The sequence below is a fragment of the Equus przewalskii genome, chromosome 3 (assembly GCF_037783145.1).
Source record: "Equus przewalskii isolate Varuska chromosome 3, EquPr2, whole genome shotgun sequence".
NCBI lineage: Eukaryota > Metazoa > Chordata > Mammalia > Perissodactyla > Equidae > Equus > Equus przewalskii.
Window position 1 is genome coordinate 86,505,848 of NC_091833.1, and position 13,953 is coordinate 86,519,800.

The 13,953-nt window shown below is 40.5% G+C and overlaps 1 protein-coding gene and 1 long non-coding RNA gene across 35 annotated transcripts in view; one reads left to right on the forward strand and one right to left on the reverse strand.

Annotated features, from left to right (window-relative positions):
* APBB2 (amyloid beta precursor protein binding family B member 2) overlaps positions 1-13,953 on the forward strand; it is a 373,646-nt gene that overhangs the window by 129,999 nt on the left and 229,694 nt on the right. For 18 of the 34 annotated variants that reach the window (XM_070615061.1, XM_070615053.1, XM_070615065.1 and 15 more), the window contains one exon: positions 9,207-9,321. The exons of the other annotated variants lie outside the window; for them this stretch is intronic. The gene's annotated coding sequence lies outside the window, so the exon portion shown is untranslated. The remainder of the gene's footprint in view (positions 1-9,206; positions 9,322-13,953) is intronic. 34 annotated transcript variants of the gene reach the window in all.
* LOC139082597 (uncharacterized) lies at positions 72-7,665 on the reverse strand. The gene is made up of 3 exons (XR_011538791.1): positions 7,514-7,665; positions 6,100-6,184; positions 72-4,544 (listed from the first exon to the last, which is right to left on the reverse strand). It is a non-coding gene; the product is annotated as an uncharacterized lncRNA (long non-coding RNA).

A 13,953-nucleotide genomic window follows, 5' to 3' on the forward strand; every position in this document is an offset into this window, starting at 1 on the left:
CTTTTTAAAAATCCTATAAATGTTCTGAGATTTCGTCATAATGTGTCTTGGTGTGTAACTTTTTTCATTCATTGTGAAGATTTTTGCAGGGGGTGATGTAGGATAATTTTCTTCCCACTGTTTTCTGTATTCTCTCTTTTCTGGAACTCTTATTTGTCAGGTGCTGGAATTTTTGTATTTTTCCTCCAGCTTACTTATCGTTAAAAAAAATTCCTGATTTCTGTCCTTGTATCTTTTTGTTTTACTCTTGGGGAACATTTGCCTCTATTATCTTCTAATCTTTATGGGTTTTTTATTTCTATGATCATCATATTAATTTCTAGGAGCTCTTTCTTGTTCTTACAGTATTTCTGTTTTACAGCATCCTATTCTTTCTTGCTTTATGGATGCAATATCCTTTACCTCCTTGGAGTTATTAATAATATATATATGAAGTTCTGTCCTGCTCCCAGCATTGACTCTGTTTCCTCCTGAAGTTCCCGTCTGTCGTGTTAGACTCTTCATCGCGTGTCTGGTGATCATTTGCTGTCCATTTTTATTTATGTGGAGGCACTGGACACTGGTTTGAAGCTGTCTGTGCATGAGCAAGTTGACAAGCTCTGTCTCTTGGCAACTGGTGGCCTTACTGTAGGCTGACTTCCTCTCTTTAGAAGTCCCCTTTCTCCCTGGTTTTGGTAATTGTAGATTTCTTTTCTTAGACTGGATAGTTTCTCCAGAAAAGTCTTCCAATATCCTACTTGGCCAGAGCTCTAGGAGCCCAGCAAGGGAAGGGGCTGTGGGTCTCTCCATTCAGAGTGTGCACTTTCATTCCATCCTTTCTTTCCGTATGGTGCCTCCTCCTGGTCACTATGCCTAGCGTCCCGGAGTCCAGCCATTCTAAGGTTTAACCTTTGCGAAGAGCAAACCTGAAGTGGAAAGAGAGACTGTTGACGAGCTTTGTGGATGAGGAAGGATCTGGAGGTTTACTTGCAACATCTTGCAAGCAGTCCTCCAGTTTTCAATGCCACCTCCACACTGCCCTCTCCATCCAGCTCCTGCTTTAGATGTATCTGTGGCTGAACTTGCACTTTCCTCAGGTGCTGTGCCCCATATTGGCTTCCTTCTTCCTGATAGTTCTGTCCGTTGGCATTTTAAGTTTTGTCTGTCCCTGCTTTGAAAATTCACTCATCATTGGCCCATCTACTTTCCATTTTCCAAAATTTTTTCCATGAAGTTTTTCTTCTTGCACTCGCTTTCTTCTTGTGAGTTTCTTTCTGCCTCTTGCGTACTGTTACTTAGTGGAGTTTTGGAGGGAATGGAGTTAAGCACAAGATTTTAATCTACCACACACAACTGAAAATCTCAATTAACTTTTGAGATTTGGTTTTTCAGTTTAGATACATGGTTGTCTGGTCCATTAAAGAAGAATTAATTTGGTATTCTAGGATAGATTCCATTTACTGTACTTCTCAGTTTCATTCAGAAATTGTTACTCTCACTGTCAAGATGAACTAGGTGTTACCCTTTCTTGATTTGAGTACCTAATAGGAAAAAGGGTCCATTATCTCTAAGGTATAAATTCCAAGTCTGACATCAAACCCAGTCACAAGAATAACATACGATTTCCAACATTACAAAGAAATGACTTCCATCCCTGGGGTTTTCCACGGCTGTGATTCCAGTTGGGTCAGTATTTCTTAGATTTCCTAGTAGTTTGACTTGAGTTGTGTCCAAGCTGGAAAAACATTCTTTTCTAAGAACCGTTCTATCCAGTGGTCCCAGTTGTATTCTGCGGGATACTGAGTTTCCATGAGGCATCTCTATAGATTCTGTAGAAGAATGTCGGGCCATGACATTCTTCTCCATTCCTAGGATAAAATCACTCGGAGTATCTCTTGCAAAATGTAGAAGGTTTTCTAATGTGCCAAAAACTTACATTATTGAACATGTAAATACCACAGCTGAATCAGGACCAAAAATGATCTCTCTTTCAACTTTTCCTTAAATTTTATTAGTACTCCAATTTTAACAGTAACAACTGGTTTTCTAAATAATGTGTAATATATTCCTAAGGTATATCAAAGATTACTGTACATTTGCGATGGGCCTTATTCAACCATTATAAAGCAAAGGGGAAGTCACTTCAGATTTTCGAAGTTTTGTGTCCTGCAGGGTTTGAACGAATGTGGGGGAATCTGATCAGATTCCCAATCTAGATTTTACACAATCTTTTTTTAAAAAAACGATGTTTCCCTTCACATGGTAGAATTAAGATTTTTCTGCTTTCAGAGGCCTCATGTTTTTTGTTGATAAATCAAAATTGAGAGTATGGAGAGGTTCTGAGAGGAAGCGTTTCTATTTGAGGGTTCCTGTTTTCATCGTGATAGGTGAAGAGCGCTGGGATCTGTTTTGTGCTAAAGCTTATTAGAAGTGTCGCTGCCTCTGAGCAACAAGCAGGAAGTACTTCTGTCCTTAAAACCAAAAATAGATGCTCTTTCTCAATATCGTAACTCAAAAGGTAATCTTTTTTAATGAGATGGGCGCATCCCTTGTGGTTTTCACAGATTTAATGATCAGCTTATTTAATGCAGAGCTAGGAGAAAAATAGCTCTGGTAATAAAGATAATGGAAATTTTACTGAAAGCTAAAATAACAGTAACTTTTTTCTTTTTCTTTCTGCAAATCTTTTCACCTCTTTTGTTATTTTTGGTGCTCCTTAAAGGGATTCACCTGTGTTATTTTAACGTGTTGGTACATTTCCACATTTCTCACTGTATTTTCACTTCAACAGATCATCACAAGGGGAGAAAAAATTATTTGTAAGATTTAGATGTGTCAGGATTTAGGTATACCATGTATAGTCTAATTTGCTTTAGACAACTCTGCAAAGTGTTGTGTGTTAATGTGTTGGCAGTTGGAAGAAGAAAAATTGCTTCTTTGCTGATTTTGGAAAGTTCTACCTGTGTTTTGGAAAGTGGAGCAAGGGAAAATAAAGAGGAGAAAGTAGAAGTAATTTAAGGGGAATAAGGTCAAGTACATGAAAGTGCCTTGTAAACTGTTAAGTAACAAAGATGTTTACTATTTTTACAAGAGTTTCACTTAAAGTGAGAAAAAGAACCCACAAAGATTCAGTAAAGAAAAATAGGAAAAAGAGAAAAGGAAGAACTTGGATAGGAAAAAGTTATGGAAGGAACAAAGTAGAAATATCATAAAGGGGGCGTTTTACCTGCTAGTTTCTTTATCTGAAAATGCAGTAGTACCGCTTGTGTTTCCTATTTAAGCAGTTAAATTAAAAACATTTGATTTATTAACCAAAGGGAAAGTTCTGTTGAAAATAATTTGGGAAAAGAATCTTATATGAGGTGATGAGGGTTGGATGGAAACTGTTAGGGCGGACGACTTTCTCAGCTCTGAATAAAGATCTCTGTGTCATAGGAGGTTATGTACCATGCTTCCAGTTAATTCAGGTTTAATTGACATTTGTTGATGTCGTCTGAGCCTTTCATTTTGTTCTCATTCATACCTTTGCAAGGTGAGTATCCTTAACTCATTTTACGGATCAGGCAAAGAAGGCTAATTGACTTGCCCACAGCCACTTACTTAGCCAGTGGCAGAGCCCTGCCTTCTCCACGTTTTTGCGTTTATTCCCACATTTCCACAGATACTTCACATCAGAGCAATTGATTCTGTGTTTCTGGATATTTAGCCTGTTGGATTTCTCTAAAAGAAGTCCTTGTGAAGTAACAGTGGTCCTTTACAGCTGACACCCCCAGGGCATGATTTAGGCTTGGTTGTATTTGAACTGAATGACTTCAAATGAATCCTACTTAAGGAATACTATGTGACTTCTCTAAGAACCAAGGAATAAACAAAAAAGACTTCTCACTTGCTTAAGTATGGATTCAGAGTCCGTGTACTGGGCCCTTCAGACCTTATCGGGAGCTTGGTATTTTAAGTTCAGTTCTCTTGCACTTTTTAATTTTATTTGGTTTCCAAAATCATAGCTGACTTGAAGAAGGGAAAGGTTGGTGCTCTGACAGCGAGACTCAACTCTTGAGGGTAAGGGAGAGGAGATAACCAAACTATGAAAGACAGACAAAATATTTCCCAAAGCGTAGCAATCAGTGGCCTTTTTGTGGAGGAGCAAAGAGCGCTCTGTGCCTTGGAAGGTTGTCTTGCCGCTGGCTTTTATAGGTGGGTTTAGTCCGGTTACCAGCAGCACACACATAAAGCCAATCTTGTACTCTCCCTCTATTCCATCGATTTATCTTCTACTCAGATCTTGATTCTTCTTGGCTCTATACTTGGATCTGTAACTCCGGATTTCACCTTTGGCTCTCCAAAGTCCATGTGTATCTGTGCTTCCCTTGGTGTTTGAACTTCAGCAATCTTTTCCTTTTGATTCTCAGTGTTCTGTTTCTTTGGTAGGAACTCCGCACCTAGCTCTTGTCATGGTGGTATAAACTCAGCTTCAGCCTAGCATCTACTGGGCCAGCTCCTTTTTCTCAGAGTAAGTGTTTTCATGTTCCAACAGAGCAAGGTAATTGATAGTCATATTGATGATCCTGTGTCATGAAACAAAGATTAATCATATTCTGGATTGGAAGGCTACTTTTTAGAAAAAAAAATTAATCCAGTATGGTTGAAATTAAACCCATTTTACTACTTAGATGGGTAGTCCTTCAACTATTAGGAAAATCTTGATCATTCTCAATATCTTACTCCTTAAGTTTTCTAAAAAGCAAAAATTATACAGTATTTAACTGCAGAGTGATGCAGAGAATTATAATTTAATGAGTTATAGAATATATTATTTTTGAAGAGCATAACCCACTTTTTTAGTAGCTTTCACCAGCTTTCATATCCAAAGAAATGTTGCATTAAACAAAGCCTTTTTTTCTTTTTAACGTTTTGTTTACACATTTGTATTTTAGGTCAATAGCAGCAAATACTTAAGTAGAGATATTGTGATATCATAAAATAGTTGGAAAGGGATATAGTAGAACAAGTAGTTGTTGACATGAAATGTTTGTTTTGGAGAGAATTCTTGGCATTTTGGCCCTACATCAGCATGATAAGAATTTGTAGGAGAGGAGGGAAGCGTTAATGTATTTGTTGAGGCTTAATGTCCTTGTAGAGCATTTATGTTAGTGAATATATTATGGTAGTACCATAAATATAGTAATTAAAAAGTTGCACACTAAATGCTTTGTGGACTGGCATAAATATTCCTTTCCTCCCCTTGATGGCTTGCATTCAAGTGAATAGTGTATTGTTCATCTTGGTCTCTGAGCATTCTTAATCGAGAATGGAAAGAAGGATGGCATTCTCAAAGATTTGTTTCCTTCTTGAGATATTGCTAATCAGATGGGCAGAAATAGATTTGATGTATTCAGGACTGAGTTATTTTTTAACAGTTCAGAAAAATGTCACATAGTACATACTGCTACTACTACTACAAACAACCGCCACCACCCACTATTCCTCGCTTTTGGAAACTTTATCATTAAAGTCGTTTCCAGACAATACCAGTGTGCTGCTGTGTAACGTGTAAAATGTGTTCAATATGATCAGTGATACCTCAGAACTTATGTGTTATAAAAGAAGTGAAATGATGAGTAATATAAATGTATATTAGGACAAAAACATAAACCTATAACTGAGTGAATTTTCAGACTTTCAAGGAAGTGAGACTTGATTATCTCATTACTATCTACTGCACCAATGGGGTGAACCTGAGCAGGTTGCTGTGTGAATGAGCATCTGGGAGGAGAGGCGCCATGCTGTTAGAGTAATGATGTCCTGTCCTTCACACAGAAGGATAACAAAGAAGGCAGACAGCTGTAAAGTGGGCAATTTCTATTTCTTTGTATGCTCAAAATGTTCGCACCTACCTATTTTCCCATTTAAGAGACATCCTGATTTTCATACTTTCATTAGTTCTGAATCCTCTTACTTAACATGCAATATTTATTTATGAGTTCATAAAGATTTTCTTCTGGGAAGAGGAAAGTAAATGAAGTTGAATGTGCATTGCAGCTTGGCTTTGAGTCAATTAGGGTGGGAAAGGAAGGAATAGAAAGACTATTTCTGTTCTCACTGTTTAATTGGCCTCCTTACCTCTTAGTTGTGAGAACTCTTCACGTATGTTTCTGTTTATTGATTTATTCCATATTTATTGACTGCTTGCTGTATGTCCTATACCCTGGGGATACAAAGATGAATGGCCCATTTAGTAGGTGTCAGATGACTTTGGAACCATCTCAATCCTGGCTGACTTCAATGATGATAACATGTTTATTTAGAATTCTAAAATTCTGTCATCTTCCAAAGATGGCCTCGAGATGTTCACATTAACAGAATAGGTAAACTGTGGAGCAGCCTCAGAGTTTTCGAAATCACATAGGCTGCCTGGAGAACATAAAATCTACTTTTTCAAGGTATTTTCCATTGCATTAAATTTTTTCTAATAAACTTTGCTACTTTTGGCATTATTGGAGTGCTTTTCCAAGAACGAGGTCACTCCACCCACTTCCAAATTTGCCAAAACCTGAGGTGGAAGAGTGGGCAGGAGGTTGAAGTGAGGTGACATCGCTGCTGTCTTAAAAGGCATTACACTAAGAAATCTCAGGAGCAGGTGCCCCTGCCAACTCCGCTCTCCCCTTCTTCTTGCCTTTACTTTCAAATGTGTGACTCTATTTTCATTAAGTTAGTCGTGCTAGGAGGGATCTTTGAATTGAAGCATCTTAAGAAGGCTTGTAAGATGGTGCGTAGTGGGTTCACTTGATGAAACTGTATGTAAGCCTTTGGAAAGGTTGGCATCCAAAACCTAAGATCATTTGAAGAAGAACGTTCTGAATCTTTTGCTTATATAGTATTTTTTGATATTATTAAGTTCTACTATAGGTGTGCTTCCCTCACAGATGCCCCTTTCCACCTTGATACGTACTGGCATATATGTTTATTTACCTTAAAACAGGGTTGGGCTACGTCAGTTTTGGAGAGCTGCATGCCATAAGCCAAGATTTTAAGATCTATATCCTCAAACCATTTACACGTTACCTCGTTCTCAGCAAAGAGCCTTGCCAACTGTTTTATCTACAATATTGATGTCATTTTGCCTCCAAGATCCCAATGCTATTAGGTGCAGACTTACTATAACCAGATTTGTCTTTATTCCTATAATTCTAATATTATTCTAAAACCAGAGGGTTGTAGATTCCCCTTCCTTTTCAAGGTCAGCCCCTTCATCTGTACTCCTGACCCTTTTCCCCCACTCCTTTGGAATCTTATCCCCTCCCTACCTCTTCCTTCTCGTACTCTCAAGCTTTCTCTGCGGATTCCTTCACTTTATTGCTGATTCCTTCAACTGTCCATTCTCCTTCCTCTTCTCTTCCACTTCCTCTGTTATCTCTGCCTCCCCCACTTCACTGAAACCACCCTCCATCGGGGTGGCCAGTGACTGCTTGAGTGTCAAATCTAAAGGTATATTTTTCATTTCTATCCTTATTCATCTCATTGTATCCCATGGTACCTCTCTGCCTTTCTTCCTTGGTCTTTTTCAAAAGATCTTTTTCCTCTGCCGATTCTATCGTTGTTCATGTTCTCCGGGGTTCTGCTTTTAGTACTAATCCTCTAGTCTTCACTCTCTGCCCGTGTTCCTTCAGTGATGTCACCCACTAACCTAGTTTCTGCAGCTCGCTATGTCATAATCACTTGTAGGTCTTTATGCTTTGCTCAGGTTTCTTCCCCAAGCTTCACACTCAAGTCTATCTGGGTATCCCTACCCAAATCTTCTGTACCTCACTTTCCAGTGCCTCAAAGTAAACCCCTTGTCTTCCTTTTAAACTTATTCATTCTCCTGTATTCTCCACATCAGTTGTCACTCCCGTCCACCCACATGTTCTTAATCACCAAGTTGTTCTCTTAGTGTCTGGATGTTTCCCAAGTACTAATTCTTCTCTCCTTTCCCCTTCCCCACCTACTTCCACTGCCCTAATCCCCACCCTCCCTCTCCTACCTAACACAGACTGGCCTAACTGGTCTCCCTGCCTCCACTCTGCCCTGTTTGAATCTATCCAGAGAGAGTAATGCATCTCAAACCCAGCTCTGACCCAGGACAAGTCAGAGTACCTGAATATGTGCACACGGTTACGATCCGGCTCCAGGCTTCTTTCCTGGCCTCACCCTAGATGAATTACAACATACAGTTTTTTACCTCTGCCTTTTCCATTGTCTTTTCCCCCATTCCCAACTTGGCTAACTCCTATCCAGCCTGAGGACATGCCAGGCATCCCTTTTACTTGGCTGCCTTCCCTGACCTCTCCATTTCTGGGCTGGGTGCCCCTGCTGGACACAAATCTCAGTATTTGCACTCATTTCACTGCCCTTGGGGTCTGTTGTGTGTGTGTCTCTGGCCCCACTAGACTTCACTCTCATTAAAGGCGGAAACAGTGTCTTATTCATCTTTGCAGTTCTAGTGCCTAGCACAGTGCTTAGCATATAGGAGGTGTTCAATGTGTGTTTTTTAAATGAAGAATTTAATAACGACAAATCAGTTTGATGTCTACAAAACTGGGCAAAAGTGACCTGTGCACAGTAGTTCCCTTTAGGAAGAGATGTGAAGGGGGGCTTCTGAGGTGCAGATAATGTTCTGGGTTTTGATCTGATGTGTTCAGTTTAGGAAAATTTATTGAACTGTCTACTTGTGGTATGTGTACTTTTCTATATTTATGTTGTACCTCAGTGAAAAGTTTTTTTAAAAAAATTGATTTGTCATCTTATCTACCCACAGAAAATTTCTTTTTTTTTTTCCCAAGCTTTTAGAGTTTTTACAGGATATTAGTTCAGATGTCACAACAAAGATCCAGGCTGACGCTATTCCTTGATGTTAAGGAAGAGGGAGATGAAAAAGCATCCGCGAAGAATGGGTGGGATTGTCCAGACTTCTAAAGAGGGCCAGTGAGGCCAGCCCTGATGGATAGACTTGCAGTGACCTGTGCTCTTGTCACACTTATTACAGGGGCCGCATGCTAATCGTCAGCGAGCTCTGTGCCTGCTCGTAGTGTCAGGGAGATCTCATCTTGGATGGGACTATGAATAATTCATAAATGTAGTTATCTGGAAATTTGTGGTCATCATTAGCATTTTAATGAAAAAAATGCAGTCATTATCCTAAATCTCTGTTTTGTTTCTACTTTTTCTTTGGTCTCCCCCAACCCACGCAGCTAACCATCTCAGTCTTTCCTGAGTTCTTGGAGACTGCGAGGCCCCTGCTAATGTGCTGGCTGGTCACTATGGGCAGACGGTACCCAGAGGTTCAGTGTCATCCAGGCAGCTCATGTACGTATGGAATTGGTCTCTCCCATTTTTTTCTTTGATTTTCATTGTAGAATATTGCAGGGTACCCAACTGGTGAGAGTTTATAAGATTTAAATGAGAGTGTTTAGAAATGCAGGAGAATGGATCACCCTAGGGCAAGTTTTTAATATTGAATGATGAGAAATGTTATCTAAATTAGGATTTTTATAATCCATTGGCCCTATAAGACCGGAAGTATGTTCAGCCATCTCCCTTTTCTATTTTATGCATCCATTCATATGTAGGTTTTTTAAGCTTTCCTTTTTCATCAGAATATATAACATTTGAAGCAATAGCAATGCCATAAATTAAAAACGTTTCTCACTGATTGTCTTAATTCTTTGAATAAAAAAATTCATGGACCCAGAAGGAAAGGTCCTTTGGGTATGTCATTACTGAAAATGTGTTAGGGAGAGAGTCCCTGATTCTTTTTCCAATCATGGTCTTTTGGGAATGGCTATAATTGCAGCCTTTTCCCATGTCTCTACCCCTGATCAATTTAGGAGAAAAATGATTGTTGCCCGTTTAATGATATCTCTCATTTCTGTAAAGGAGAGTTTGTCTCAAACTTATTTTTTGCTCCCTTTAGTCTTTCAGCCTCAGGCCAGCTGTTTAGATATTTATTTGTTTCATTACTTCCCTTTGGACCTCTGGAATTTTGGCTTCAAATCAGGGGTGTGTTTGGGGTAATTCCCCAGAGTGCCTTTGCTCCCATATACTTTCCATAGTGATGTTTATTCATATTCACCTTTAAGGCCCATTTCTTTCTACGTTCCAGTTTGTTCTTCATAGAAAAGTTAAAACCACTCTCAAGCCCTCATCTAGACAATTGCTTCTAAAATAAGCCAGATCCTTGGAAACAGCAGCAGAAAGGAGAGCTGACAACAGTGGGGATTCAGACCAACTGCCAGCGTTAAAGCCGACAGGGGACGGATCAACAGCTTTTACACATACACTTTAGTATCCTCCAAGGCCGTTGCTACATTATTCTAAAATCAGCAATTTTCGTAGTGAACATCTTCAGAAGAATTTTCCCCTTGTATTATCGTAAAACAGAGGTTGGCAAACTATGGTCTCTGGGCCAAATCCAGCCCATGCCTCTTTTGTAGGAGCTAACAATGGTTTTTCATATTTTTAAATGGTTATAGAAATACCCACATAATCTCTATTTTACCTCTTGGCCCTCAGAGCCTTGAGAATCTACCATGTGGCCTGTTAAGAAAAAAATTGCTTATCTCTGCTGTAGGAGAAAGTTGGAGGGCGTGTACTATGATTGAACCGTATGAAATGGTTAATATTTAACCATTTTTGACTTGCAAAAATGCTAATTTTGTATGGTTGAATCTAATATATTTTGAGGAAATTCTTATGTCAAAATGGTTAAAATTTTAGTTTGGGTTGTTGGAGTGGAAGAAGTAGGTTTACTTGGAAAATTCACAAATGTGGACCTGCTCATTTTTCACCATCTTGGTGAATGATTCATCATACCTGTCCTCTCCAGAGCTTCCTACAGGGCTCTGAGCTGCTAAGTCCTGTGGTGTCAGATAGTCGAAAGGAAGCGCGTCTTTTTCACTTGGCTTGTTTCTTACCAGGGCTCTTGAGGAGAAAACTGTCTTCTTGTCTTCACTTTCCTGGGTGCCGGGAACGTGCTAGCCATCCCCAGAGGCCTCTGCTGAGCCTGTCACTTGTGCTTTTTTTCTGGTAGGAAGGAGGGTGAGTGGCTGTCTTTTCCAGTGGTCACACTTGATGGTCCCTTGACCTGCAGCATGTCTGCATAACACCTTCTTTGACCCGTCCTTTCCAGGAACTAGAATGTGGTTCTCACCCTTTTGTGCTCTCCATCTCTTTTTTTCAGTATCGTTGATCCCTTGGTCCAACTCATTAAAACTATCATTTATTTTACGTGGTTTGTTTTCCATTGTCCCCGCTCCCCCTTGTCCCTCCCTTCTCCTGATTATTAAATAGATTTGTTTGTTGAAACCTCCAGCTCACATTCTTTAGTGGTAGGAAGTATTAACCTCAGCTGCTCTGTCTCCTGTCACCTGAGGCAAGAAATCTAAGATGACTTGGAGCCTCCGGCCTGACCCAGGTCTGAACGGGGCCGTGCTGTTCCCTGGAGAAGGGGAACTATTTCAGGGGAAAAGAATTCTCTGGAGTTTATAATTTGTCATTAAGTGTGGTCAGAACGATTAGTGAAGGGTTGGTAATACATACTGCGCTGTTCTGAATTGTTTTTGAGGTTCACATGGCAAATTGGCATTTTAGATTTCCTTTCTTTCTGTTTTGGGATTACTGTTTTTGCCTTTCAAGGCTATCTGCTTTTAGGACGGGATGCTATTTGGTGGTATGTGGAATGGCATCCATTGAGCACCAAAATAAGAAGTTAATAGCTAGAGCTGACCTCTCTTGACTTTTCCTACAAATATTTGTGCTTGTGTTAGGACTGGAGTTTTAAAATTATCCTAGGAGTTGCTCGTAAGATTGCATCCTTATTTATTCGTGTTTTCACCCCTCCGTTCCTTTGCATGACTGTAGCCGCTGCTCTACCTCCAGCCATCAGGATCCGGACTGATGCAGTAGTCTCCTGACCTCTGGCCTGCAGTCTGTCTCCCTGCAGATCTGGCTTGTGCATAGCGGCCAAGTTAATCTAACAGAGGAAGCATAGCTCCAGTCACGTCACTTCCCTGTGGAGAATGCTTAGTGCCTCCCCACCAGTCTAGAAGGTCACCCTGACCTTTGAGTCGTCTGTATTTTCTTTCATTCCTCCTTATTTTAATACCCATTACTCATGGTAAATAATTGTTACTGTCGTCGTTAGCGTATTATTACTCCTCAGTAGATACCTCATGCTAGTCTAAGTGGGCTGCTCCTGCGAAGATCCACCCCTTGCCTTTGGTCCCTGTGCCTTGTTCCTGCCCTTCCCTCTCTGGAATGTGGATCCACCTTTTGACAATCTGCTAAGACCCTGCCCTCTGCCCCAGGAAGCTTCCCTTCCCTGCTGTCCCAGCTGGAAGCACGTGCTCCTGTAGCTCTGACATCTCCCTCCTGAAGCTTGTGTCCCAAATCACTCTCTATATTTTGGCATGTGTGTATACTTGGTCTGAACTTCCACACTAAACTCTCTTTCTTTTCCCTCCTCTCCTCTGTCTGAGGACAGTGCTTTATGTATAGTAGATGCTCAAATATTTGCAGGATCATCTTGGCTTAGGGATGGGACTGGATGATAACTGTCCTCAGGAAGCCCCTGTAAAGCGTTTGCAGAAGCACTTGGCGGAGCCTGTGCAGACCAAGGCCACGGGGGCGTAATCAGGGCCTCCAGGGCAGCCGGTGTGCGGCTCCCCCGCCCCTGGTTCCCCTCCCGCCTTTCCTTCCTTCTCACTCCGGGGTGGGCGCTGTTTCCTTCCTTTCTGCACTTGAGAAATTGCCATTTAAAAAGTTTAAACATATGATTATTTCTTTTGGCCTTCCCTCCCTGACTTCCCTGCTTTCTCTGATGGGAGGCCTTGGTTTTGTTTGTGGTTCTACTCCGTGCCACAGACTGTGTCTTGAATTTACCAGAGGTTTTTCCCTTCAAACTGGATAAAGTTTGAAAGGTTCAACTTTATTATCCCCATTTCACAGAGGAGAAAACAGAGGCTTGAAACAACAGAGTAACTTGTCGGAGCAGAGTTGCGGTTTGAGCCCTGGTTTGTCTGCCCCCCACGCATGTGTTCTTTTCTCCCACCAGGCTGTCCAGTGATCTGGTGAGCACTCACTAGGTGATGTTCACTCGCCTCTTCTCCCCACCAGGGCTCTTGGTAATATGGGTCTTAAAGGCCTAAAAGATTAGCATCAAAGGATGCTACCATCTGTCTCCATCTCTTCTCTTATCCAACTAAACCCGGTCACCACCAGTAACGTGAAGGCCCCAGGAGAACACTTCATGTAGAAAGAGAAATAATAATAAATGCAGTAATAGTAATCATACTTTAAAAGTCATACAAGTAATACATGTTTAATATAGAAAATTTTAAAAATAAAGAGAAAATAAGTTCTCACAATCCTACACACCAAGAGATAATCGCTTTTAACATTTTGTTGAATACTTTTCTATACTTTAAATATTCTCTTAATATGTTTATTTATTTTGTTTATTCACAAAAATAGGGTGATGTTTTTACATGGTGTTTGCTCTACATAGTGTCATAAATATCTTTCTAGACCAATGCATTTACTTTCAGAGTAACTCAAAGCAGCTGTGGCTTGTGGCAGACTTATTTATGTGATGTTGCAGAGGAGGCAGTAAAAGCAACTGAATGCAGAGAGGCGGATTCACCTTGATAAAAGGAGGAACTTTTATCATGGTTAAAAAAAGTGCTAGTCAGGGGCTGGCCAGGTGGCATAGCGGTTAAGTTTGTATGCTCCACTTCAGTGGCCTGGGGTTTGCAGGTTTGGATCCAGGGCGTGCACCTACACACCACTCATCAAGCCATGCTGTGGCAGCATCCCACATACAAAATGGAGGAAGATTGGCACAGATGTTAGCTCAGGGCCAGTCTTCCTCACCAAAAAAAAAAAAAGAAAAGAAAAGAAAAGAAAAGAAAGAGAAATAAGCTAGTCAGGATTCATTAAATT